At 44.0% G+C, this 24869-nt stretch overlaps 1 protein-coding gene across 1 annotated transcript in view; it reads left to right on the top strand.

The window, feature by feature from the left end:
* The first annotated feature begins 261 nt into the window (after positions 1-261).
* The window catches only part of LOC137250217 (testis-expressed protein 10), a 55130-nt gene continuing 30522 nt past the window's right edge, over positions 262-24869 (top strand). Inside the window, exon 1 of the mRNA XM_067782639.1 lies at positions 262-555. The gene's annotated coding sequence lies outside the window, so the exon portion shown is untranslated. The remainder of the gene's footprint in view (positions 556-24869) is intronic.

The following is a 24869-nucleotide window of genomic DNA, read 5'->3' as shown; positions in this document are numbered from 1 at the left end:
TCTAAAGAAAAACGACACACAACTTAATTTCGCCTTTTTCGCAACTATGCATTTGCCCCTTCATTTGGTGCAACGCGGGGAGTACGTTTGACGCATTATCAAATCATCAACAAATAAAAAACCAATCGATTTATAAAACTTCTCAGTATGGAGAAAAAATGATCTGATGGGTAAAACGAATCAGATGGGCAAGGATCCAATTCGTTAGCACCAATGGAACACAGCTTTGCAACGTTTTGGCTATGCAGCTGACTTCACGTTCGCAAGTGACAAAACACTCATCTCTATATTTTCACTGGATACAGAAATACATTTTTCACTCTAATTAAGCTTTGTACTTAAATTATAAAACTAAAATTAAAGTTATTTATACAATAATAATTGTAAACCCAAAAGGTCTGAGTTTTAGTTAATTTTGTGGAAGTAAAAGGTTTCAGCGACCATATCATACTACGAAAGTAAATTGATCTACAATCCCTTGTAATTGCCACCAGAAGGTAGGGTGCTCCAGCATTTACCAGAAAATCTCAATCGGACTTTGTTCCTGCCATCCACGTAAGTGATAAAACAAATTTCCCTTTTTGTCAAGTTCAATATTGCATTGAACACGTTTTGAATTTTAACAATTAAACATTGAGTTACATATGATAAAACAAAAACTAATAAACTTACATCATTACCGCGCGCATTGGGTATCATTGTCATACTAAGGTGCTTATAGACATAGTAGGTACGCAAAGGCAATGTGTTATGGAAACGCATTTTCTATGGGAGCAGCAAGGAAGGCAGTCGGCATGATATCTTGGTGCACATGGGTCATGCCGGCTGGGCTGGGTTCTTGCCAACCTTGCTGTCCTGCGCCATAAACAGATTAAAGGTCATATCATGCCTTTAAAATGGTCAAAAAAACCGTCAAAAAGCGCGCAGAACTCATTCAAGACGCTTGAAATTCAAAAGAAAACGACATCCAGTCGAACCGGATGCCACGGACAACCCATTAAATATTCAAAACGAAATTCAAAAAAAAACTAACGCAAAAAAAAATTTACCGAACCAGAAATGACCGGTTACCAAACGCAGAAAATCAAAATGACAAAAAAAAAAACTGAAAATCAAAACGAAAAATATAAAGGCCGAATATATTTGGGGGCGCCGCGGGTGTTGTTGCGACGCCCGGTGATTGACCCACCCTCAAATCCATGGCCACCGATGCACCTGAATTTTTCGGTGGCCCCTTACCTGAATTCCCTATGTGCCTTCTAAATCAACAAAATAATCAGTATTCCCATTTTATATAACATTTATTCTATATACATTACTAGGACATAGGTATAATAGAAATACAAAAATATTGAAATATTTTCTTTTTGTTTATAAGTTACCCTAACTGATGATTTTACATTTTGTTTACGCACTTTTATTAAACAAAAATAATCTCAAAATAACTCAATAAAATTGAAAAATTTCATCAAAATTGCTGGTATGTATAAATATGCAAAAGGCTCAAAATAAATAAAAAGCCATATCAGATGTTTACGTTAACTACTGAATGCAAAACTAATAATACCAGAAAAAATTTTAATTTAAGTTTCTTTCTTCTCTTTTCCTAATATGTTCCTAATTATTTAGTTTAAATTTAGTTATTTGTATGGCCCCGTCCATTTGCTATTCATTTATAATTGGCCTTTTGTTTTGTTAATAATTCACTTTTTCACGAGGTTTTATTTTATTTGTTTATTTTATTTTATTGATTTATTGTATTTATTTATGTATTAATTGTATTTAGGTATTTATTGTTTTATTTATTTCCTGTATATATTTATTGTACTTTAATTTATTTTAATGTAGTTTTATTCTAATTTAATTTAATCTTATTTTATTTTATTTCATATTCGTTATTTCATTTGTATACGCGCAAATAATTTTCTTTGTTATTTCCCTAATTTTAAGTTTATATATTTCACCCCTTTTCTTTGTGTTTTGCTTATTAATTAAAAGTTTTCTCTTTATTTCTATTCATTCTCCCTTTCTTTTTGTTCTTATCTAGTTAAGTAAGGGTAGTCTTATTTAAAATTATCCTTACCCTTAGTTTTATTTAATATAGCCAAACCTGCCTTATCTTAATCTATTTTAAACTTAAGTTTTCTATTTATTTTCCTTCCATTCGGTTTAAATTAAATGTAAGGCGCGATAACCTCCGAAGAGATCTAAGGCCGAGCTTCTCTTCCAATTTGCGTCGTGCTCCTCTTGATTTTCCCTACAAATTGGCCGGACGGGACCTACATGTTTTATGCCGACTCCGAACGGCATCTGCAAAGCAGATGAGTTTTCACTGAGAGCTTTTCATGGCAGAAATACACCCGGAGTGCTTGCCAAACACTGCCAAGGGGCGACCCCGCTTAGAAAAATTTTCTTCTAATTGAAAAATCTTATTTCTAAAATTTTGATGTTGCTCTGCCCGGGAGTTGAACCCAGGGCATACGGTGTGATAGGCGGAGCACGCTACCATCACACCACGGTGGCCACGGTGGTCGGTTTAAATTCATTAACTGAAATAATTTTGCTTTTTTTTCGTTTCCGATCTATCTGCAACTTTAGTTTCCTAACTCCCAATTTACGATTATTTAATTAGATTGTGTTCAATTAAGCTAAGCACATTTTTCTTTTTTTTTCTAGCTTCTAACTTTTCTAATTTTGAAATTTCATTTTCAGTTTATTATATATTTTTTTTTTTGGAACGAACTCACCCAAGTCAGGCTGCAGGCCATTGGTGTTGCTCGCCGTTGTCGTTGCCGGTGCTGCAGGAGGCTGTTTAGGTGGGCCTCTGCCTTATGATGTCACTGCCGATGCTGCAGGAGGCCATTTAGGTGGGCCTCTGCCTTTTTGTGGACACTGTTGGTATTGCAGGAGGCCGTTTAGATGGGCCTCGGCCTTTTGATGTCACTATTGGTGGTGCAGGAGGCCGTTTAGGTGGGCCTCTGTCCTATGATGTCACTATTGGTGATGCAGGAGGCCCTTTAGAAGGGCCTCTGCCTTTTAGTTGTCACTGTTGATGCTGCAGGAGGCCGTTTAGGTGGGCCTATGCCTTTTTGTGGACACTGTTGGTATTGCAGGAGGCCGTTTAGATGGGCCTCGACCTTTTGATGTCACTATTGGTGGTGCAGGAGGCCGTTTAGGTGGGCCTCTGTCCTATGATGTCACTATTGGTGATGCAGGAGGCCGTTTAGATTGGCTCTGCCTTTTTGTTGTCGCTGTTGTGGCTGCAGGAGGCCGTTTAGGTGAGCCTCTGCCTTTTGTTGTCGCTGCCGATGCTGCACGAGGCCATTTAGGTGGACCTCTGCCTTTTAGTTGTCACTGTTGATGCTGCAGAAGTCCGTTTAGGTGGGCCTCTGCCTTTTTGTGGACACTGTTGGTATTGCAGGAGGCCGTTTAGATGGGCCTCGGCCTTTTGATGTCACTATTGGTGGTGCAGGAGGCCGTTTAGGTGGGCCTCTGTCCTATGATGTCACTATTGGTGATGCAGGAGGCCGTTTAGATTGGCTCTGCCTTTTTGTTGTCGCTGTTGTGGCTGCAGGAGGCCGTTTAGGTGAGCCTCTGCATTTTGTTGTCGCTGCCGATGCTGCAGGAGGCCGTTTAGGTGGGCCTCTGCTTTTTGATGTCACTATTGGTGGTGCAGGAGGCCGTTTAGGTGGGCCTCTGCCCTATGATGTCATTATTGGTGATGCAGGAGGCCGTTTAGATGGGCCTCTGCCTTTCAGTTGTCACTGTTGATGCTGCAGGAGGCCGTTTAGGTGGGCCTCTGCCTTTTTGTGGACACTGTTGGTATTGCAGGAGGCCGTTTAGATGGGCCTCTGCCTTTTGATGTCACTATTGGTGGTGCAGGAGGCCGTTTAGGTGGGCCTCTGCCTTATGATGTCACTATTGGTGGTGCAGGAGGCCATTTAGGTGAGCATCTGCCTTTTGATGTGTTATGGTCCACTTGGGAGATTCAACCTTGGAACGTACCAGTTGGCTAGTGATAGGGAAAAGGTAGGATTCACCCTCACTCATGTCTGCCTAGATGGTTAAAGCAAAATTTTGTTAGTTTCGTGCGGGTGGCATCGCCAAAAATTCCCATGATATTGACGAATTTTCAATAACGCCTGGCGCAATGGTGTAGGTGGCTCATCTCATCAGCTGATTTTACTCGTTTCATTGTACTGGCATAGAGATTGTCAAAAGGAGATGGCAAACGCAAAATGCAACCGAAGCATTGGCAATTATGCACTGTCGTGGTTGTAAAATTTTACCTAATTTAGCGCACGACGTTCCCACAATACACAAAATTTGCAAAGTTCTACGCTTTCTCTACGTTCCATTCACCTAACATCAATACAAAGGTTTGACAACCGGAACGCGACATGTATAGTGCTGTAGGGATGAGCTAACCATAACAATGAACCATTCGATAATGGCCCCCACAAGGAGATAACTGGTTTTTTCCCATCCCTAGGAGGAAAAAAGAAAAAACGTGGCGTCGTTTGCTGTGCGGTGGTTGTTTCTTTTTTCCGGTTTTTTGCTGGTAAGTAAAACTGTTTCGAGAACACCCGGAACTATTCTGATGATAATCTGGACATCATCGAATGCGAAATAACAAAATCAACAAAGAAAAAACTTCAAGGCAGGACAAGCTGGTCAAACTACAAAAATCAGCAAAAAAAAATCGTGCACGATATAAAGGCAATAAAACGAAGAAGCCAAAGGAAAGCGTGGTGGTTCTCAGGAGGTATTGGTCGGTTTGTGCGCTGCTCGCCCACGCGGAAGTGCCCCATGCACTCTAGAACTTTCTAGAAAATTTTGCTATGAATACTCAATACTAATAAAAAAAAAGATTCGAGTTGGATATTGACGTCCCGAAGGCAGTACTCATTATAAGAATTATAATAAAAAGTGCACAAATAAGTGGGGTTTAACAAAAATGTACGCAATGACCGGTTAAATGTGATTATCGATTTAAAGCGGAGATAGTTTGCACTTATGTGTACCAAAATACGGAAGAATAGCGACCAAAGGCCCTTGAAGAAAACGTGCAAGACGCAAAGAAGTCCGGAGTTATAAGCAAATTCTTATAAATAATACGAGCACCAAATAATTGTCTGCGCGGGAGGTAATTTAATTGAAAACTAGTAAAGGCATCTAAGCTCGGTTGTAACCGAACACTATACACTCAGCCGCAACAAAACTTTCACAGCCATCCTTTGAGTTTCGCAGAAGCCTTAACCTATTTAAAACCAACTACTGCAATAAAGCAATATTGAAAAGCGAACTTCACGAATTCGCTGCAGCATAAACTAATTAACACAACTCCTTTTGCGCAATAACCACCACCACCAACGCCCGACGACCTGCCACCACAAGCAGGCGACCACCTTTCGATTCAGCCCACTAAAACAGGCGGCCAATAACCATCACCATTAATCGCGCGCAACCACCAAACAGGCGGTCACGATAACAACCTCGCACGCCAAAACCGAGCGCCAAATCCACCACCTCGTCCACGCAACCACAAGCGCAGCACCACCAGCAGGGCCGCTAAACATAGGCCTGCTGCAACACCAGAGTTAACAACAACAGCAGGGCCGCCGAATGTAGGCCTGCTGCAACAGCACTTACAACAACAACAACGTTTGGAACCTGGTGAGTTCGTTCCGAATACGGAAAACACTATTTTTTTTTTGGTTACCTGAAGTTTAAGGAATTCATATTAGGTTTTTAATTCAAACTATCTTAAATACACCTCAATGTAGGTATATGCCAACATTGGAAAAGAAATGAATGTATATTAGATGGAATTATCGCTATCTAAAATATACATAACTGTAGGCATATGCCAACATCAGGAAGAACTGAATGGTCAGTAGATTCTGAATTAACACCATCACAGATATACATAAATGTGGGTATATGCCAACATTCAAAGGAAAAATGAATTTATATTAGATTTAGAATTGACGCTACCTAAAATATACATAAATGTAGGCATATGGCAACATTCAAAAAAAAAAAATTTTCAGAAGGGGGGGAAAATACTTGCTATCTATATTAGAGTGGGTCGTTCCATTCTGACTTGTTCAATTGACCGGGTTTCTCAACTCAACGAGGGAACTAGATATATGTATAAAGCACGTATTTACTCATAACCCCATTTGCGATATGCCTGAATGTATGTATATGCAAAAAGGGTAGAAACGAAAAACACCTAAGATTATATGAACTTCATTCACGTTTTTTTAAAAGAATTTTTTTTCGATAGTAAATACGTATATGACGCCTAGGGCGTGTTCATTTAAATATGCTTAGATTATAAGGGAGCACACTTTTGAAAGGCGAAACTATTGAGTGACGGCCAATAAGCATTGACCTTTTAGCCACATCTGTTCATGATTATCGAAACGTTAATATTTAAGGCTAACCCCAAATTGGATAATTAAAATTAAAAATCCCTATTAAATTTAAAATCAAATGGAAAAAAAATTAAGGATTTGATATCAAACGCCTAATCATGATTAATGCATTGACCGTATATGTACATCTAGCTTTTAAAGACTACAGAATAATCCTTATGCTATATACACATTTTAATTAAAAGTGTTCAACCATTTTCATTTGCCCTTATCGAAGATTAATGCAATTATACATACATAGATATATAAGAGCTTCTTTGATTTGCAACTTCGCAAGTAAACATACTATATATTTTAGTTTTTTTTGGAATGATATCTAAATAAAATTGTAATTTAAAATGGGAATTCTGAATTCCATAATTATTTAGAAGGCACTAGGTAGGACAGGTAAGGAGCCACCGAAATACAGGTGCGTCGGTGGCCATGGATTTGAGGGTGGGATAAGCACCGGGCGTCGCAACAACACCCGCGGCGCCCCCAAGTTATATTCGGCCCTTTTCTTTTTTTATTTTAATTTTTCAGCGTTTTTTTATGTCTGACTTTCAGCGTTAGTAACCGGCCATGTCCGGTTCGGTAATTTTTTTTGCGTTTAGCTTTTTTTTGCATTGTAAATTTTTGAATGTTTAACGTTCTGTCCGTGACATCCGGTTCGGCCGGATGTCGTTTTAATTTTGAATTATAAGCGTTTTGAGTCGGCTCTGCGCAGTTTTTTTAAAGGCATGATAGGAACTTTTTATGTTATGGCGCATGAACAGTAAGGTTGGCAGGGACCCCGCCCAGCCGACATGACTAGCCACTGTGCACCACCAGATCATGCCGACTGCCTTCCTTGCTGCTCCCGTAGAAGATGCGATTCCATAACAGATGGCGCCCAACGTGGGGCACGAGGGTCACTCCTGGTCAAACTGTGAAGTTGACCATCCCACCAGTCTGAGGTGAGCAGCCGCAGGAGCAGCCACCTGCGTTGCGGTGGGATGGTTGAACGGATCAGGGTGTCCGAAAAGATCATCGTCTCCGGTAGCTGAGGGATCCACTGGACTTAACGTCAGTCCTCCGGATTTTTGTATTCACCCGATGAGGCAGTGCTGAACGCACTTTATTTTTTTTAGTAATTGGGATTTTAGTTTTCCGGATGTCGTCCGTTAGTCGACTGGGAAATATATACGTCCGCTAATTGGGGTTTTTTTATAATGTAAAATAATTTTATAGTTTTTCCCTTTTGCCGAATTTGTGTCGTTGGTGTGAGTGCGTGAGTGTGTGAGTTGTAGGACCCCAGCTCATCCCACGTCTCAGGTGGCAACACATAGTGCCCCCTGGATTGTGACGGGTTGAGCTGGGATTCAAAGTGGCACTCCTTCCTGTCCCACCAGACTGGGGGAGCGGCTCCGAAACCGCTCCACCCATTGCGGCGGCGGCAGGAGGGGTGTCCAGTGCGGATGAACGGGAGGCCTCAACACCACCAACCAGTCCCAGGGGTGAGCCCCTGGAGACTGCCCCTGCGTTGCGGCTGGGTGTGTTGAGACCAACCCGTGTGTGCCTGGAACTGACCCTTGTGGCCCCAACCAGTCTCGGAGGGGGCGCCTTAAGACCCCTCGCATTGGGGTGGGGAGCATTAGGGACAAGTATGAATTGATTTGTGTTGTTTTTTCTTCTTTTCCCTGTAGCCTTACTGCTTTCTGGGGATGGAATGTCAGCATTCCCATTGTTCATATAGGATATATATTCAACTAACCACTTCCTTTTTCAGCTTAACATTTTTTTTGACACGATTATCGGACCAACGTGATTATTGTATTTATTCTCGCGAAATTTTTTTTGTTCCCTCGCGCTAAAACTTCTTTTTTTTATATATATACACTTTTTTTTTTTAATCGAATCATCGCCTAGAATATAAGGTAAGGAGGGGTGAATTCTGACCTTTGCCCTAACCCCCAACTGCCATACGTTTGGCTGTAAATAAAAAGTTTTTTAATACAGATACTAGGATTTGACAAATTATATCTTTTCCCTGATTATAATGTCGCGTGACCAGTCATTTGGGCAACCGGGCCAGAATACTCCGTTCGGGAGTGCGGGAAATTTTCGAGGTAACCAGCACCGGGGTGTTAATAATAGGGGGGCCTTTTCCAAGGCCAAGCGTCCCTTGGTGGTGCACACCCCAGTAGGGGGGCAGTACGGAAATCCCGCGGGGACTCATACAGGCTCGGACCTGAGCGACCACCGCGAAAAATTGGATAGACCTGCAGGTACCAGTAATTTGAACGCGCCCCTACTAAACGCGCATGATATCTCGGGGCTAATGACCAATGTGTCGACCTACGCACCGGATGGAGCTGGTGCTTTACCACCAAACTATGGAATGGGAAATATTAGAGAAGCTGCAAGTGACCGGACGAATACCCCAGGGATATATAACGAAGCTCCTCGTGAGGACTCGTGGGTGGAAGTGTTACACCAGCTGTTCAAGATCTCGCAGGAAGAGATGCGGAGGGAGATGGGGTCAATCCGAAACAATATGGACCAGCTTATCGCCGCGCTCGAATCTGCGCAGCGGCCCATAAATTTGAATAGGAAGGCGAATAGAATGGAACGTAACCCACTTCCAACAGTAGTACCACCGGTGTACCCTGCTCCGAGCAGCATAGTAGTGAAACCTCAAGAGTGGAAGATATCGTTCGACGGTACTGGAAGCGTGGCAGATTTTCTTTTTAAGCTAAACACTCTGTGTGAGCGCACACAATGCACGGACGAACAAATAATGGCTAGTTTCCACTTATTCCTTTCTGGACGGGCCGAAGAGTGGTACTGGTTGTTCACAAAACAGAACCCAAGCGCGACATATGCCTTTTTGTGCTATTCCTTGAAGAGAGAGTTCGGTACTCTAAAAACTGACCACGAGATCATGATGGAGATCTCCATGCGGAAGCAAAAAGCAAGTGAGCGCTATGACGTATTCCACACGGACATAATCTCCTTGAACGCACGCTTAAGAGAACCCATGTCAGAGGTATTGCTGATTAACATCATAAAAAGGAACGTCAACAGTAGCCTTAAGCTGATGCTTTTCAACGCGGATGTAAGGACCCTTCATGACCTACGCGATGTAGCACGCAGAGGAGAGCAAGTGCTGAAGGAAAGCAAGCTGTTGGGAGCCACTTACCCAGGACGGCATGTGAACGAAGCCCGTGTGACAACCCCGGACATGAGGATGGAAAGCGAGAATTGTGAAGTGGATCCGCAGACAGAGGCGCTGGAATATCGACGCAGCAGGAGACTGGACTATTCAGGAATCCAATGCTGGAATTGCCAGGCAATGGGCCACTCTTATATATACTGTGCGGAACCCATTAGGAATTCTTTTTGTTTTAAATGTGGCCATAGGGGAGTATTAACTCAAAAATGCCCTAGGGACCATCGCAGGCAGGGAAACCAGTACCCGAGCGAGAAGGTGGGGGAACCTTGTTCGGCATCAGCTCCCACACCAGCCAGTGCTCGAGGCGTCGTCCCGTGCACCGAACCAGAGGATGGATCCCTCGCAGGTACCGAGTTGCATGGAGGTGGTGAGCTTCCAAGGTGCAGTAGTACCCTGGCGAAAGAATCCTCACATGTAATAATAACCTTCCCAGACAGCACGGACAATTCCAATAGTTCTGAGTCCGATAGTCAAACGTCCTCATTCGCGATGGGCGAACCGACCAGAATTCTGCGACGCCAGCATAGGGATATCGCTTTCCAGACGCATTTTTCACCAAGTCTATAGGAAAGGGAACAAATAAGAAATGGCATTTTTAAACAATACCCGGTATCAGAAAATATTTTGAAGTGCAGGAAAAGATACCACAGGAGAGTACAGGAGCGTAGAATGCTGCAAGCCACGATGTTAACGCTTACAGAGGATGAAAGGCCTCTCGTAAAGGCTAAAATAAAAGATAGCTTCATTGTAGGGTTGTTGGACTCGGAAGCCAACGTCTCCATCTTGGGGAAAAATGGATTAGAATTCCTAAGGTATAACGGATTCGATTATCAGCCCTTGCATGCATTCGTATATACCGCGGATGACAAAAAGCGTTAGCTCCCGAAATATTCCCAAGCATAGAGTGCATAGAGATTAGAAATGAAAAGGACGAAGAACTTAATCTCCATGATTTGTCGCCAACCCGGAGAATAGAATTACAAAAAGTCATAGAGACGTTCCCCTCATTCGAAAAGTTAGGTCTGGGGCAAACAAAGTTAGTGGAGCATCACATTGACACAGGTGATGCCGTTCCTATAAAAAGCAAACATTTCCCTCTTTCGCCACCGAGGCAAGCCGAAGCTTTTAGCGAATTAGACAGGTTACTCGAATTGGGAGTTATAGAAGAATCAAACTCTCCGTGGTGTAGTCCTGTGGTACTGGTTCGGAAACCAGGTAAAGTTAGGCTGTGCATAGATTCCAGGAAGGTCAACGCGGTAACTAAGAAGGACTCATACCCCCTGCCTCATATCTACGGCTTATTGAGCAGACTGAAAGATACGCATTTTATTAGTGGCATTGATCTGAAGGACGCGTTCTTCCAGATCAAATTGACAGAGTCCTCCAAGGAAAAAACAGCATTCGCAGTTCCGGGGAGGCCTCTGTACCACTTCAAGGTAATGCCATTTGGTCTATGCAATGGACCGCAAACTATGGGTAGACTGATGGACAAGGCAATCCCTTCGCGTCTGCGGGAGAATGTCTTCGTCTACCTGGACCTGATGGTATGTAGTACAAATTTTGAAGAAATTGGCAAAAGTGGTAAAATCTTTGACAGACGCAGGTCTGACAATAAACGTAAAGAAAAGTAAATTTTGTCAGAAGGAAATACGATACTTAGGGTACTTGATAGGCAGCGGGTGCTTGAAAGTGGATCCAGGAAAAATAGAAGCGATACAAAACTTTCCGATCCCTAAATCCCCTCGGCAGGTGCGTAGGTTTGTGGGCATGGCGAATTGGTACAGGGCATTTATTACCAATTTTGCTGACTTGGCAGGTTTGACCGACTGTCTCCGTAAGGCATCAGGCCCGTCCAAGTTTACCTCTGAAGCAATAGAGGCCTTCGAAAAACTAAAAGTAGCTTTGAGTTCCGCTCCTGTCTTGGCCAACCCGGAAAGGCACCCTGAATGTAGTACCCGATGCGCTTTCGCGGTTTGATGCTGATGAGTTAACCTTCACTACCACACCCGGGGAAATAGATTTAGTCTCTTCCGAATTCAACATTAACGAATATCTAGATTTGATTCGGACCGTCGCCGAAAACGAGGAATCGCTTCCGGACTTACAAGTGGTGGACGGTGTAATTTTCAAAAGGGTTAAATTTCGTAAGGGGGTGGAAGGGGAAGAAGACTCGCTGTGACGTTTGTGGTTGCCAAAAGGGTTGACTGAGGGAGCAGTGAGATTAGCACATGACGCTAACCGGAGTTACCATGGCGGTTGGCAGAAAACCTTAGAACGTGTTAGGCAGAAGTACTTCTGGCCGCAGCAGGCTAAGGACGTCAGGGAATACGTCCAGCGTTGTGACACTTGCAAGGCAGTAAAACCCACTAATCAACAGTCGAGACCGCCTATAGGGAATACCTTTGCCTCCGAGAGACCATTTCAGCGATTATATTGCGATTTTCTAGGGCCTTATCCGAGATCTAAGAGGCGAAACCAATTTCTTTTTATAGTATTAGACCATCTATCAAAATACGTTTGGCTAAAACCCACTGTAAACGTTATAAATTACTTCGCTTCAGAAATTTTTCCAGCTGTAGGGGTCCCTGAATTTATTCATAGTGACAATGGTAAACAGTTTATCTCTAAGGAAATGAACCAATTTTTAGTAAATTACGGGTTGACGCACGTGAGGTTATATTCTCCTCAAGCAAACGCGTCCGAGCGCGTTAATAGAGAAATTGTTTCGAAGATTAGAATTTTCCTGAAAGATAAACCTGACCATACCGATTGGGATAAGCATATACCCGAGATTTTATCAGTTTTGAGAAGTGATTTTCATACGGCGATTCAGTGCTCTCCTTATTTTGCATTATATGGCCAAAATATGGTCCAACACGCCGCAGCGTACAATATTTTAGAGAAACTCGGCAGCCTTCGGGAAGACCAGGTTACGATAGTGAGCAGAACTGACAAGTTGACTAATATTCGTTAGCAGATCCGTAGAAATTTAGATCAGGCCAAGGATAGGGGAATAAACACCTATAACAAGCGCTCTAGACAAGTCAACTACAAGGAAGGTCAGGAAGTTTTCCGGAAAATCTTTGCCTTAAGTAACTTCAAACAGGGCATTAACGCCAAAATCTTGCCAAAATACCTTAAGTGTCGCGTGCTCCGAAAAATAGGCAATGCACTGTATGATCTCGAGGACCTAAACGGGAAATTGATAGGTCGCTCCCATGCTTCGGATATTCGTCCACAATGAACCAACAAGAACATTTTTTTTGCCAAATTACAATTTGACTTTTTTTTATAAACCTACCAATTGGACCTTTTCTGTCTGGGCGTTTTGGCGGTCAGGGACATCTCGCCCAGTATTCTCCCCGAGCAATGACATCATATGATGCTCACACGCGTACTCACCGAGGACCGTGAACAGCCTGGCAGTCCACGCTTGGGTTGGACTAGCCTTTCGGAGTTTGGACGAGTTCTCCTTATCAAAATGTCTACATCATATTTTTTTGCCTTTCTGTGGGGGCGATAACCACTAGAACTATACGGAGTTTTGACGAGTTCTCCATAACAAATATCTAACTGCAGCAAAGCCTTAAACTAAGAAACAAAATTAATTCACAAATTGACTTGACTTTTTTTTTGATGGACCCTGTTGCCCGGCTAGCTTCGCGGTAGAACTTTGAGACTCTTATGTTAGGGGTGAGTCGTGCCCCACGTTGCTTGGCATCGGAGGTTCCTGGAAGTGGATTCCCACAGGTGAACCGGTTTCCTGTTCGCTTCATCGTCAGGTCTTCAAAGCGAAGCAGGTTTGTTATGGTCCACTTGGGAGATTCAACCTTGGAACGTACCAGTTGGCTAGTGATAGGGAAAAGGTAGAATTCACCCTCACTCATGTCTGCCTGGGGTGGTTAAAACAAAATTTTGTTAGTTTCGGGCGGGTGGCATCGCCAAAAATTCCAATGATATTGACGAATTTTCAATAACACCTGGCGCAATGGTGTAGGTGGCTCATCTCATCAGCTGATTTTACTCGTTTCATTGTACTGGCATAGAGATTGTCAAAAGGAGATGGCAAACGTAAAACGCAACCGCAACATTGGCAATTATGCACTGTCGTGGTGGTAAAATTTTACCTAATTTAGCACACGACGTTCCCACAACACACAAAAGTTGCAAAGTTTTACGCTTTCTCTACGTTCCATTCACCTAACATCATAAAGGTTTGACAACCGGAACGCGACATGTATAATGCTGTAGGGATGAGCTAACAATAACAATGAACCATTCGATAATGGCCGCCACAAGGAGATAACTGGTTTTTTCCCATCCCTAGGAGTAGATAACAACATTTTTTGGAAAAAAGAAAAAACGTGGCGTCGTTTGCTGTGCGGTGGTGGTTTCTTTTTTTCTGGTTTTTTGCTGGTAACTAAAACTCTGTTTCGAGAACACCCGCAACTATTCTGATGATAATCTGGACATCAGCGAATGCGAAATAACAAAATCAACAAAGAAAAAACTTACAAGGCAGGACAAGTTGGTCAAACTACAAAGATCAACAAAAAAAATCGTGCACGATATAAAGGCAATAAAACAAAGAAGCCCAAGGAAGACGTGGTGGTTCTCAGGAGGTATTGGTCGGTTTGTGCGCTGCTCGCCCACGCGGATGTGCCCAATGCACTCTAGAACTTTCTAGAAAATTTTGTTATGAATACTCAAAACTAATAAAAAAAAGAGTCGAGTTGGAAATTGACGTCCCGAAGGCAGTACTCAGTATAAGAATAATAATAAAAAGTGCTCAAATAAGTGGGGTTTAACAAAAATGTACGCAATGACCGGTTAAATGTGATTATCGATTTAAAGCGGAGATAATTTGCACTTATGTGTACCAAAGTACGTAAGAATAGCGAGCAAAGACCCTTGAAGAAAACGTGCAAGACGCGAAGAAATCCGGAGTTATAAGCAAATTCTTATAAATAATACGAGCACCAAATAATTGTCTGCGCGGGAGGTAATTTAATTGAAAACTAGTAAAGGCATCTAAGCTCGGTTGTAACCGAACACTATACACTCAGCCGCAACAAAACTTTCACAGTCATCCTTTGAGTTTCGCAGAAGCCTTAACCTATTTAAAACCAACTACTGCAATAAAGCAATATTGAAAAGAGAACTTCACGAATTCGCTGCAGCATAAACTAATTAACACAACTCCTCTTGCGCAATAACCACCACCACCAACGCCCGACGACCCGCCACCACAAGCAGGCGACCACCTTTCGATTCAGCCCACTAAAACAGGCGGCCAATAACCATCACCATTAATCGCGGGCAACCACCAAACAGGCGGTCACGATAACAACCTCGCACGCCAAAACCGAGCGCCAAATCCACCACCTCGTCCGCGCAACCACAAGCGCAACACCACCAGCAGCCTTAGTAACAACACCAGCAGGGCCGCTAAACATAGGCCTGCTACAACACCAGCGGTAACAGCAACAACAGCAGGGCCGCTAAACATAGGCCTGCTGCAACAGCAGATTTAACAACAACACCAACAGGGCCGCCAAACATAGGCATGCTGCAACACCAGCGTTAACAACAACAACAGCAGGGCCGCTAAACATAGGCCTGCTGCAACACCACCAGCGTTAACAACAACAACAGCAGGGCCGCTAAACATAGGCCTGCTGCAATAGCACCTACAACAACAACAACGTTTGGAACCTGGTGAGTGCGTTCCGGATACGGAAAACACCATTTTTTTTTGGTTACCTTAGGATAGGTTAGGTGGTAGCTGCCCTGATAAGGATAGCTCACTTGGACAACACGAAGGTCCGTTGTGATACCACATACACCAAAAATAACCGTGACCTAGATCCAGCTACTTAGAGAATCGTTGGGTAGCAACGATAAAGCTCCGAATGATACCGATCTCAACTTTGGATATATCATCGGGAGATCCAAGTGAGTCGCGACCGAAGTACTTTCGCCTAATTCTGGCAAAAGCTGGACAATCAAGCATAAAGTGATTTGGTGATTCCACCTCATCATCCTCCATACAGCTGCAGCAGGATGGAGTTTCCAGTATATTGAGACGTACCGCATGGATACCCATGGGACAGTGCCCTGTCAAAACCTTAATGACCATTGATAGGTGAGCCTTAGTGAACCCAATTATTTCAGCAGACCTCCTGCCATCCACTTTCGGCCAGAAAGATCTTGCTACCCTGCAAGACGTGGTATCCGCCCAACGTTTGCTGAGCTGATTCGAGGCCCAGCTATGGAGGAGCAATCCACAGGTGGCCAGCGGGATCCCGAAGTCCCTACAGCCATCTTCATCCGGTTCAGTTGTACCGATGCGGGCTAAGAGATCCGCTTGACAGTTACCCGGGATATCACTATGACCCGGGACCCAGATAATCTTAATTATAAAATAATTCGATGCAATCGCAAGCGAGGTCAGGCACTCCCAGACCACCCTCGATCGCACTGTAGTTGAGCTCAAGGCCTTGATAGCCGATTGGCTATCAGAGTAGATGTTAAATTCCCTAACCGTGGTAGCACTGGATAGCATTCCATCCACCGCATCCTTAATCGCAGCAATTTCCGCTTGGAATACACTGCAGTGATCAGCCAACTTAAACTTGCGGCTTAAATTTAGCTCTTGACAAAAGACCCCCCCACCAACCTTTCCATCCAGCTTCGACCCATCCGTGAACAAGTTAACCGGTCCCATGCCCCAGATAATTCCTCTTCCCCAATCCTCTCTCTCTGGAATAACTGGGGTGAAGGTTGTATAGGGAGCTGTTATCGGCATACAGTAGTCCGTTCTGTCCGGGATGAAGTCGAAACTGGTAAGAAGGCTAGAGTGTCCGCGGTCAGAAAGTCTATATCCCATATCACGAAGCCTGACCAACGACCTTGCCGCGGCCGCCTTTCCCGCAATATCTACTGGGTATATGTTCAGCATGACGTTCAGTGCCAAGGTAGGCGTTGTTCTGAGAGCGCCACTGATACCGATCAGCGCCGTCCGTTGCACTGACACTAACATTTTGGAGGTGCTCGCCGTGTCCAGTGCTTTCCACCAGACCAGCACCCCATATAGCAGAATCGGTTTGACCACCATCTCATAAAGCCAGTGTACTATTCTTGGCGAGAGTCCCCATCTCTTTCCGATAGCTCCTCTGCAGCAGTACAAGGCAATGGCGGCCTTCCTGGCCCGATCTTCCACATTGGGTCTCCAGGACAGTTTCTTGTCCAAAACAATCCCCAAATATTTAACCCTATCAGAAAGTACCAACGGTACCCCTCCAATCGAGGGAGTTCTGAAATCGGGCACCTTATGTCTTCTTGTGAAAAGGACCAATTCCGTTTTTCCCGGGTTGACCGCCAATCCACATGAATCAGCCCACCCAGCCACAGTATCCAGGTAGCCCTGAAGAACATCGCGCAGGGCGCTCAGAAATTTGCCTCTGACTAGGATAGCGAGGTCATCTGCATAGGCAACCACCCGACAACCATTGGCTTCCAGCTCCACAAGAAGCTCGTTGACTACCACAACCCAGAGGAGAGGAGATAGGACACCCCCCTGTGGCGTGCCCCTGCACACCTTCCTCTTAATTATGGCCCCTCCCCACTCCGCTGCGACAATTCTGCCGCATAGAAGTTTGCTAATAAATTCAACCAGAGCCGCCTCGACTCCTAAACCCACCAGAGCTCTTTCGATTGACCCCGGTAAGACATTGTTAAAAGCTCCCTCGATGTCTAGAAAGGCACCCAAAGCATACTCTTTGTGTTCTAGGGACCCCTCTATTTGCTTTACAATCGAATGGAGAGCCGTTTCCGTCGATCTGCCCTTGCAGTACGCATGTTGTGAAGCCGACAGTAACCCCCGAGGTATCCTTTCCCGTAGGTACAGGTCAATCAACCGCTCAAACGTCTTAAGAAGAAACGACGAGAGACTGATTGGCCTGAAATCCTTAGGTGATACATTTTGGTTACCTTAAGTTTAAGGAATTCATATTAGGTCCTTAATTCACACTATCTTGAATACACCTCAATGTAGGTATATGCCAACATTGGAAAAGAAATGAATGTATATTATATTGAATTATCGCTATCTAAAATATACATAACTGTAGGCATATTCCAACATCAGGAAGAACTGAATGGTCAGTAGATTCTGAATTAACACCATCATAGATATACATAAATGTAGGTATATGCCAACATTCAAAAGAAAAATGAATTTATATTAGATCTAGAATTGACGCTACCTAAAATATATATAAATGTAGGCATATGGCAACATTCAAAAAAAAAAAATTTTGAGAAGGGGGGGAAAATACTTGCTATCTATATTAGAGTGGGTCGTTCCATTCTGACTTGTTCAATTGACCGGGTTTCTCAACTCAACGAGGGAACTAGATATATGTATAAAGCACGTATTTACTCATAACCCCATTTGCGATATGCCTGAATGTATGTATATGCAAAAAGGGTAGAAACGAAAAACACCTAAGATTATATGAACTTCATTCACGTTTTTTTAAAAGAATTTTTTTTCGATAGTAAATACGTATATGACGCCTAGGGCGTGTTCATTTAAATATGCTTAGATTATAAGGGAGCACACTTTTGAAAGGCGAAACTATTGAGTGACGGCCAATAAGCATTGACCTTTTAGCCACATCTGTTCATGATTATCGAAACGTTAATATTTAAGGCTAACCCCAAATTGGATAATTAAAATTTAAAATCCCTATTAAATTTAAAATCAAATGGAAAAAAAATTAAGGATTTGATATCAAACGCCTAATCATGATAAATACATTGACCGTATATGTACATCTAGCTTTTAAAGACTATACAGAATAATCCTTATGCTATATACACATGCAATTATACATACATAGATATATAAGAGCTTCTTTGATTTGCAACTTCGCAAGTAAACATACTATATATTTTAGTTTTTTTTTGGAATGATATCTAAATAAAATTGTAATTTAAAATGGGAATTCTGAATTCCATAATTATTTAGAAGGCACTAGGTAGGACAGGTAAGGAGCCACCGAAATACAGGTGCGTCGGTGGCCATGGATTTGAGGGTGGGATAAGCACCGGGCGTCGCAACAACACCCGCGGCGCCCCCAAGTTATATTCGGCCCTTTTCTTTTTTTATTTTAATTTTTCAGCGTTTTTTTATGACTGACTTTCAGCGTTAGTAACCGGCCATGTCCGGTTCGGTAATTTTTTTTGCGTTTAGCTTTTTTTGCATTGTAAATTTTTGAATGTTTAACGTTCTGTCCGTGACATCCGGTTCGGCCGGATGTCGTTTTAATTTTGAATTATAAGCGTTTTGAGTCGGCTCTGCGCAGTTTTTTTAAAGGCATGATAGGAACTTTTTATGTTATGGCGCATGAACAGTAAGGTTGGCAGGGACCCCGCCCAGCCGACATGACTAGCCACTGTGCACCACCAGATCATGCCGACTGCCTTCCTTGCTGCTCCCGTAGAAGATGCGATTCCATAACAGATGGCGCCCAACGTGGGGCACGAGGGTCACTCCTGGTCAAACTGTGAAGTTGACCATCCCACCAGTCTGAGGTGAGCAGCCGCAGGAGCAGCCACCTGCGTTGCGGTGGGATGGTTGAACGGATCAGGGTGTCCGAAAAGATCATCGTCTCCGGTAGCTGAGGGATCCACTGGACTTAACGTCAGTCCTCCGGATTTTTGTATTCACCCGATGAGGCAGTGCTGAACGCACTTTATTTTTTTTAGTAATTGGGATTTTAGTTTTCCGGATGTCGTCCGTTAGTCGACTTGGAAATATATACGTCCGCTAATTGGGGTTTTTTTATAATGAAAAAAAAATTTTATAGTTTTTCCCTTTTGCCGAATTTGTGTCGTTGGTGTGAGTGCGTGAGTGTGTGAGTTGTAGGACCCCAGCTCATCCCACGTCTCAGGTGGCAACACATAGTGCCCCCTGGATTGTGACGGGCTGAGCTGGGATTCAAAGTGGCACTCTTTCCTGTCCCACCAGACTGGGGGAGCGGCTCCGAAACCGCTCCACCCATTGCGGCGGCGGCAGGAGGGGTGTCCAGTGCGGATGAACGGGAGGCCTCAACACCACCAACCAGTCCCAGGGGTGAGCCCCTGGAGACTGCCCCTGCGTTGCGGCTGGGTGTGTTGAGACCAACCCGTGTGTGCCTGGAACTGACCCTTGTGGCCCCAACCAGTCTCGGAGGGGGCGCCTTAAGACCCCTCGCATTGCGGTTGGGAGCACTAGGGACAAGTATGAATTGATTTGTGTTGTTTTTTCTTCTTTTCCCTGTAGCCTTACTGCTTTCTGGGGATGGAATGTCAGCATTCCCATTGTTCATATAGGATATATATTCAACTAACCACTTCCTTCTTCAGCTTAACATTTTTTTTGACACGATTATCGGACCGACGTGATTATTGTATTTATTCTCGCGAAATTTTTTTTGTTCCCTCGCGCTAAAACTTCTTTTTTTTATATATATACACTTTTTTTTTGAATCGAATCACCGCCTCTAATATAAGGTAAGGAGGGGTGAATTCTGACCTTTGCCCTAACCCCTAACTGCCATACGTTTGGCTGTAAATAAAAAGTTTTTTAATACAGATACTAGGATTTGACAAATTACATCTTTTCCCTGATTATAATGTCGCGTGACCAGTCATTTGGGCAACCGGGCCAGAATACTCCGTTCGGGAGTGCGGGAAATTTTCGAGGTAACCAGCACCGGGGTGTTAATAATAGGGGGGCCTTTTCCAAGGCCAAGCGTCCCTTGGTGGTGCACACCCCAGTAGGGGGGCAATACGGAAATCCCGCGGGGACTCATACAGGCTCGGACCTGAACGACCACCGCGAAAAATTGGATAGACCTGCAGGTACCAGTAATTTGAACGCGCCCCAACTAAACGCGCATGATATCTCGGGGTTAATGACCAATGTGTCGACCTACGCACCGGATGGAGCTGGTGCTTTACCACCAAATTATGGAATGGGAAATATTAGAGAAGCTGCAAGTGACCGGACGAATACCCCAGGGATATATAACGAAGCTCCTCGTGAGGACTCGTGGGTGGAAGTGTTACACCAGCTGTTCGGATCTCGCAGGAAGGGATGCGGAGGGAGATGGGGTCAATCCGAAACAATATTGACCAGCTTATCGCCGCACTCGAATCTGCGCAGCGGTCCATAAATTTGAATAGGAACGCGAATAGAATGGAACGTAACCCACTTCCAACAGTAGTACCACCGGTGTACCCTGCTCCGAGCAGCATAGTAGTGAAACCTCAAGAGTGGAAGATATCGTTCGACGGTACTGGAAGCGTGGCAGATTTTCTTTTTAAGCTAAACACCCTGTGTCAGCGCACACAATGCACGGACGAATAAATAATGGCTAGTTTCCACTTATTCCTTTCTGGGCGGGCCGAAGAGTGGTACTGGTTGTTCACAAAAAAGAACCCAAGCGCGACATATGCCTTTTTGTGCTATTCCTTGAAGAGAGAGTTCGGTACTCTAAAAACTGACCACGAGATCATGATGGAGATCTCCATGCGGAAGCAAAAAGCAAGTGAGTGCTATGACGTATTCCACACGGACATAATCTCCTTGAACGCGCGCTTAAGAGAACCCATGTCAGAGGTATTGCTGATTAACATCATAAAAAGGAACGTCAACAGTAGCCTTAAGCTGATGCTTTTCAACGCGGATGTAAGGACCCTTCATGATCTCCGCGATGTAGCACGCAGAGGAGAGCAAGTGCTGAAGGAAAGCAAGCTGTTGGGAGCCATTTACCCAGGACGGCATGTGAACGAAGCCCGTGTGACAACCCCGGACATGAGGATGGAAGGCGAGAATTGTGAAGTCGATCCGCAGACAGAGGCGCTGGAATATCGACGCAGCAGGAGACCGGACTATTCAGGAATCCAATGCTGGAATTGCCAGGCAATGGGCCACTCTTATATATACTGTGAGGAAACCATTAGGAATTATTTTTGTTTTAAATGTGGCCATAGGGGAGTATTAACTCCAAAATGCCCTAGGGACCATCGCAGGCAGGGAAACCAGTACCCGAGCGAGAAGGTGGGGGAACCTTGTTCGGCATCACAGCTCCCACACCAGCCAGTGCTCGAGGCGTCGTCCCGTGCACCGAACCAGAGGGTGGATCCCTCGCAGGTACCGAGTTGCATGGAGGTGGTGAGCTTCCAAGGTGCAGTAGTACCCTGGCGAAAGAATCCTCACATGTAATAATAACCTGCCCAGACAGCACGGACAATTCCAATAGTTCTGAGTCCGATAGTCAAACGTCCTCATTCGCGATGGGCGAACCGACCAGAATTCTGCGACGCCAGCATAGGGATGTCGCTTTCCAGACGCATTTTTCACCAAGTCTATAAGAAAGGGATCAAATAAGAAATGGCATTTTTAAACAATACCCGGTATCAGAAAATATTTTGAAGTGCAGGAAAAGATACCACAGGAGAGTACAGGAGCGTAGAATGCTGCAAGCCACGAGGTTAACGCTTACAGAGGATGAAAGGCCTCTCGTAAAGGCTAAAATAAAAGATAGTTTCATTGTAGGGTTGTTGGACTCGGGAGCCAACGTCACCATCTTGGGGAAAAATGGATTAGAATTCCTAAGGTATAACGGATTCGATTATCAGCCCTTGCATGCATTCGTATATACCGCGGGTGGCAACAAGCAAAAAATCTTAGGCTCAGTGTCTCTACCGGACACTTTCAAGAATATCACAAAGATTATTCGTGAAAGTTCTCCAAGAAGCTTACTTCGGGGTAGATTTTTGGAGAGCATTTGCGTTAGCTCCCGAAATATTCCCAAGCATAGAGTGCATAGAGATTAGAAATGAAAAGGACGAAGAACTTAATCTCCATGATTTGTCGCCAACCCGGAGAATAGAATTACAAAAAGTCATAGAGACGTTCCCCTCATTCGAAAAGTTAGGTCTGGGGCAAACGAAGTTAGTGGAGCATCACATTGACACAGGTGATGCCGTTCCTATAAAAAGCAAACATTTCCCTCTTTCGCCACCGAGGCAAGCCGAAGCTTTTAGCGAATTAGACAGGTTACTCGAATTGGGAGTTATAGAAGAATCAAACTCTCCGTGCTGTAGTCCTGTGGTACTGGTTCGGAAACCAGGTAAAGTTAGGCTGTGCATAGATTCCAGGAAGGTTAACGCGGTGACTAAGAAGGACTCATACCCCCTGCCTCATATCAACGGCTTATTGAGCAGACTGAAAGATACGCATTTTATTAGTGGCATTGATCTGAAGGACGCGTTCTTCCAGATCAAATTGACAGAGTCCTCCAAGGAAAAAACAGCAATCGCAGTTCCGGGGAGGCCTCTGTACCACTTCAAGGTAATGCCATTTGGTCTATGCAATGGACCGCAAACTATGAGTAGACTGATGGACAAGGCAATCCCTTCGCGTCTGCGGCAGAATGTCTTCGTCTACCTGGACGACCTGATGGTATGTAGTACAAATTTTGAAGACCACCTGAAATTGCTGGCGGAAGTGGCAAAATCTTTGACAGACGCAGGTCTGACAATAAACGTAAAGAAAAGTAAATTTTGTCAGAAGGAAATACGATACTTAGGGTACTTGATAGGCAGCGGGTGCTTGAAAGTGGATCCAGGAAAAATAGAAGCGATACAAAACTTTCCGATCCCTAAATCCCCTCGGCAGGTGCGTAGGTTTGTGGGCATGGCGAATTGGTACAGGGAATTTATTACCAATTTTGCTGACTTGGCAGGTCCTTTGACCGACTGTCTCCGTAAATCATCAGGCCCGTTCAAGCTTACCTCTGAAGCTATAGAGGCCTTCGAAAAACTAAAAGTAGATTTGAGTTCCGCTCCTGTCTTGGCCAACCCGGAAAGGCACCCTGAATGTAGTACCCGATGCGCTTTCGCGGTTTGATGCTGATGAGTTAACCTTCACTACCACACCCGGGTAAATAGATTTAGTCTCTTCCGAATTCAGCATTAACGAATATCTAGATTTGATTCGGACCTTCACCGAAAACGAGGAATCGCTTCCGGACTTACGAGTGGTGGACGGTGTAATTTTCAAAAGGGTTAAATTTCGTAAGGGGGTGGAAGGGGAAGAAGACTCGCTGCGGCGTTTGTGGTTGCCAAAAGGGTTGACTGAGGGAGCAGTGAGATTAGCACATGACGCTAACCGGAGTTACCATGGCGGGTGGCAGAAAACCTTAGAACGTGTTAGGCAGAAGTACTTCTGGCCGCAGCAGGCTAAGGACGTCAGGGAATACGTCCAGCGTTGTGACATTTGCAAGGCAGTAAAACCTACTAATCAACAGTCGAGACCGCCTATAGGGAATACCTTTGCCTCCGAGAGACCATTTCAGCGATTATATTGCGATTTTCTAGGGCCTTATCCGAGATCTAAGAGGCGAAACCAATTTCTTTTTATAGTATTAGACCATCTGTCAAAATACGTTTGGCTAAAGCCCATGCAGAGAGCCACCACTGTGAACGTTATAAATTACTTCTTTTCAGAAATTTTTCCAGCTGTAGGGGTCCCTGAATTTATTCGTAGTGACAATGGTAAACAGTTTATCTCTAAGGAAATGAACCAATTTTTAGTAAATTACGGTGTGACGCACGTGAGGACGGGGTTATATTCTCCTTAAGCAAACGCATCCGAGCGCGTTAATAGAGAAATTGTTTCGAAGATTAGAATTTTCCTGAAAGATGAACCTGACCATACTGATTGGGATAAGCATATACACGAGATTTTATCAGTTTTGAGAAGTGATTTTCATACGGCGATTCAGTGCTCTCCTTATTTTGCATTATATGGCCAAAATATGGTCCAACACGCCGCAGCGTACAATATTTTAGAGAAACTCGGCAGCCTTCGGGAAGATCAGGTTACGATAGTGAGCAGAACTGACAAGTTGACTAATATTCGTTAGCAGATCCGTAGAAATTTAGATCAGGCCAAGGATAGGGGAATAAACATATATAACAAGCGCTCTATACAAGCCAACTACAAGGAAGGTCAGGTAGTTTTCCGGAAAAACTTTGCCTTAAGTAACTTCAAAAAGGGCATTAACGCCAAATTCTTGCCAAAATACCTTAAGTGTCGCGTGCTCCGAAAAATAGGCAATGCACTGTATGATCTCGAGGACCTAAACGGGAAATTGATAGGTCGCTTCCATGCT

Source organism: Eurosta solidaginis, chromosome 4 (genome assembly GCF_040869045.1).
Source record: "Eurosta solidaginis isolate ZX-2024a chromosome 4, ASM4086904v1, whole genome shotgun sequence".
NCBI lineage: Eukaryota > Metazoa > Arthropoda > Insecta > Diptera > Tephritidae > Eurosta > Eurosta solidaginis.
This window is presented reverse-complemented; position numbering and strand designations above follow the sequence as displayed.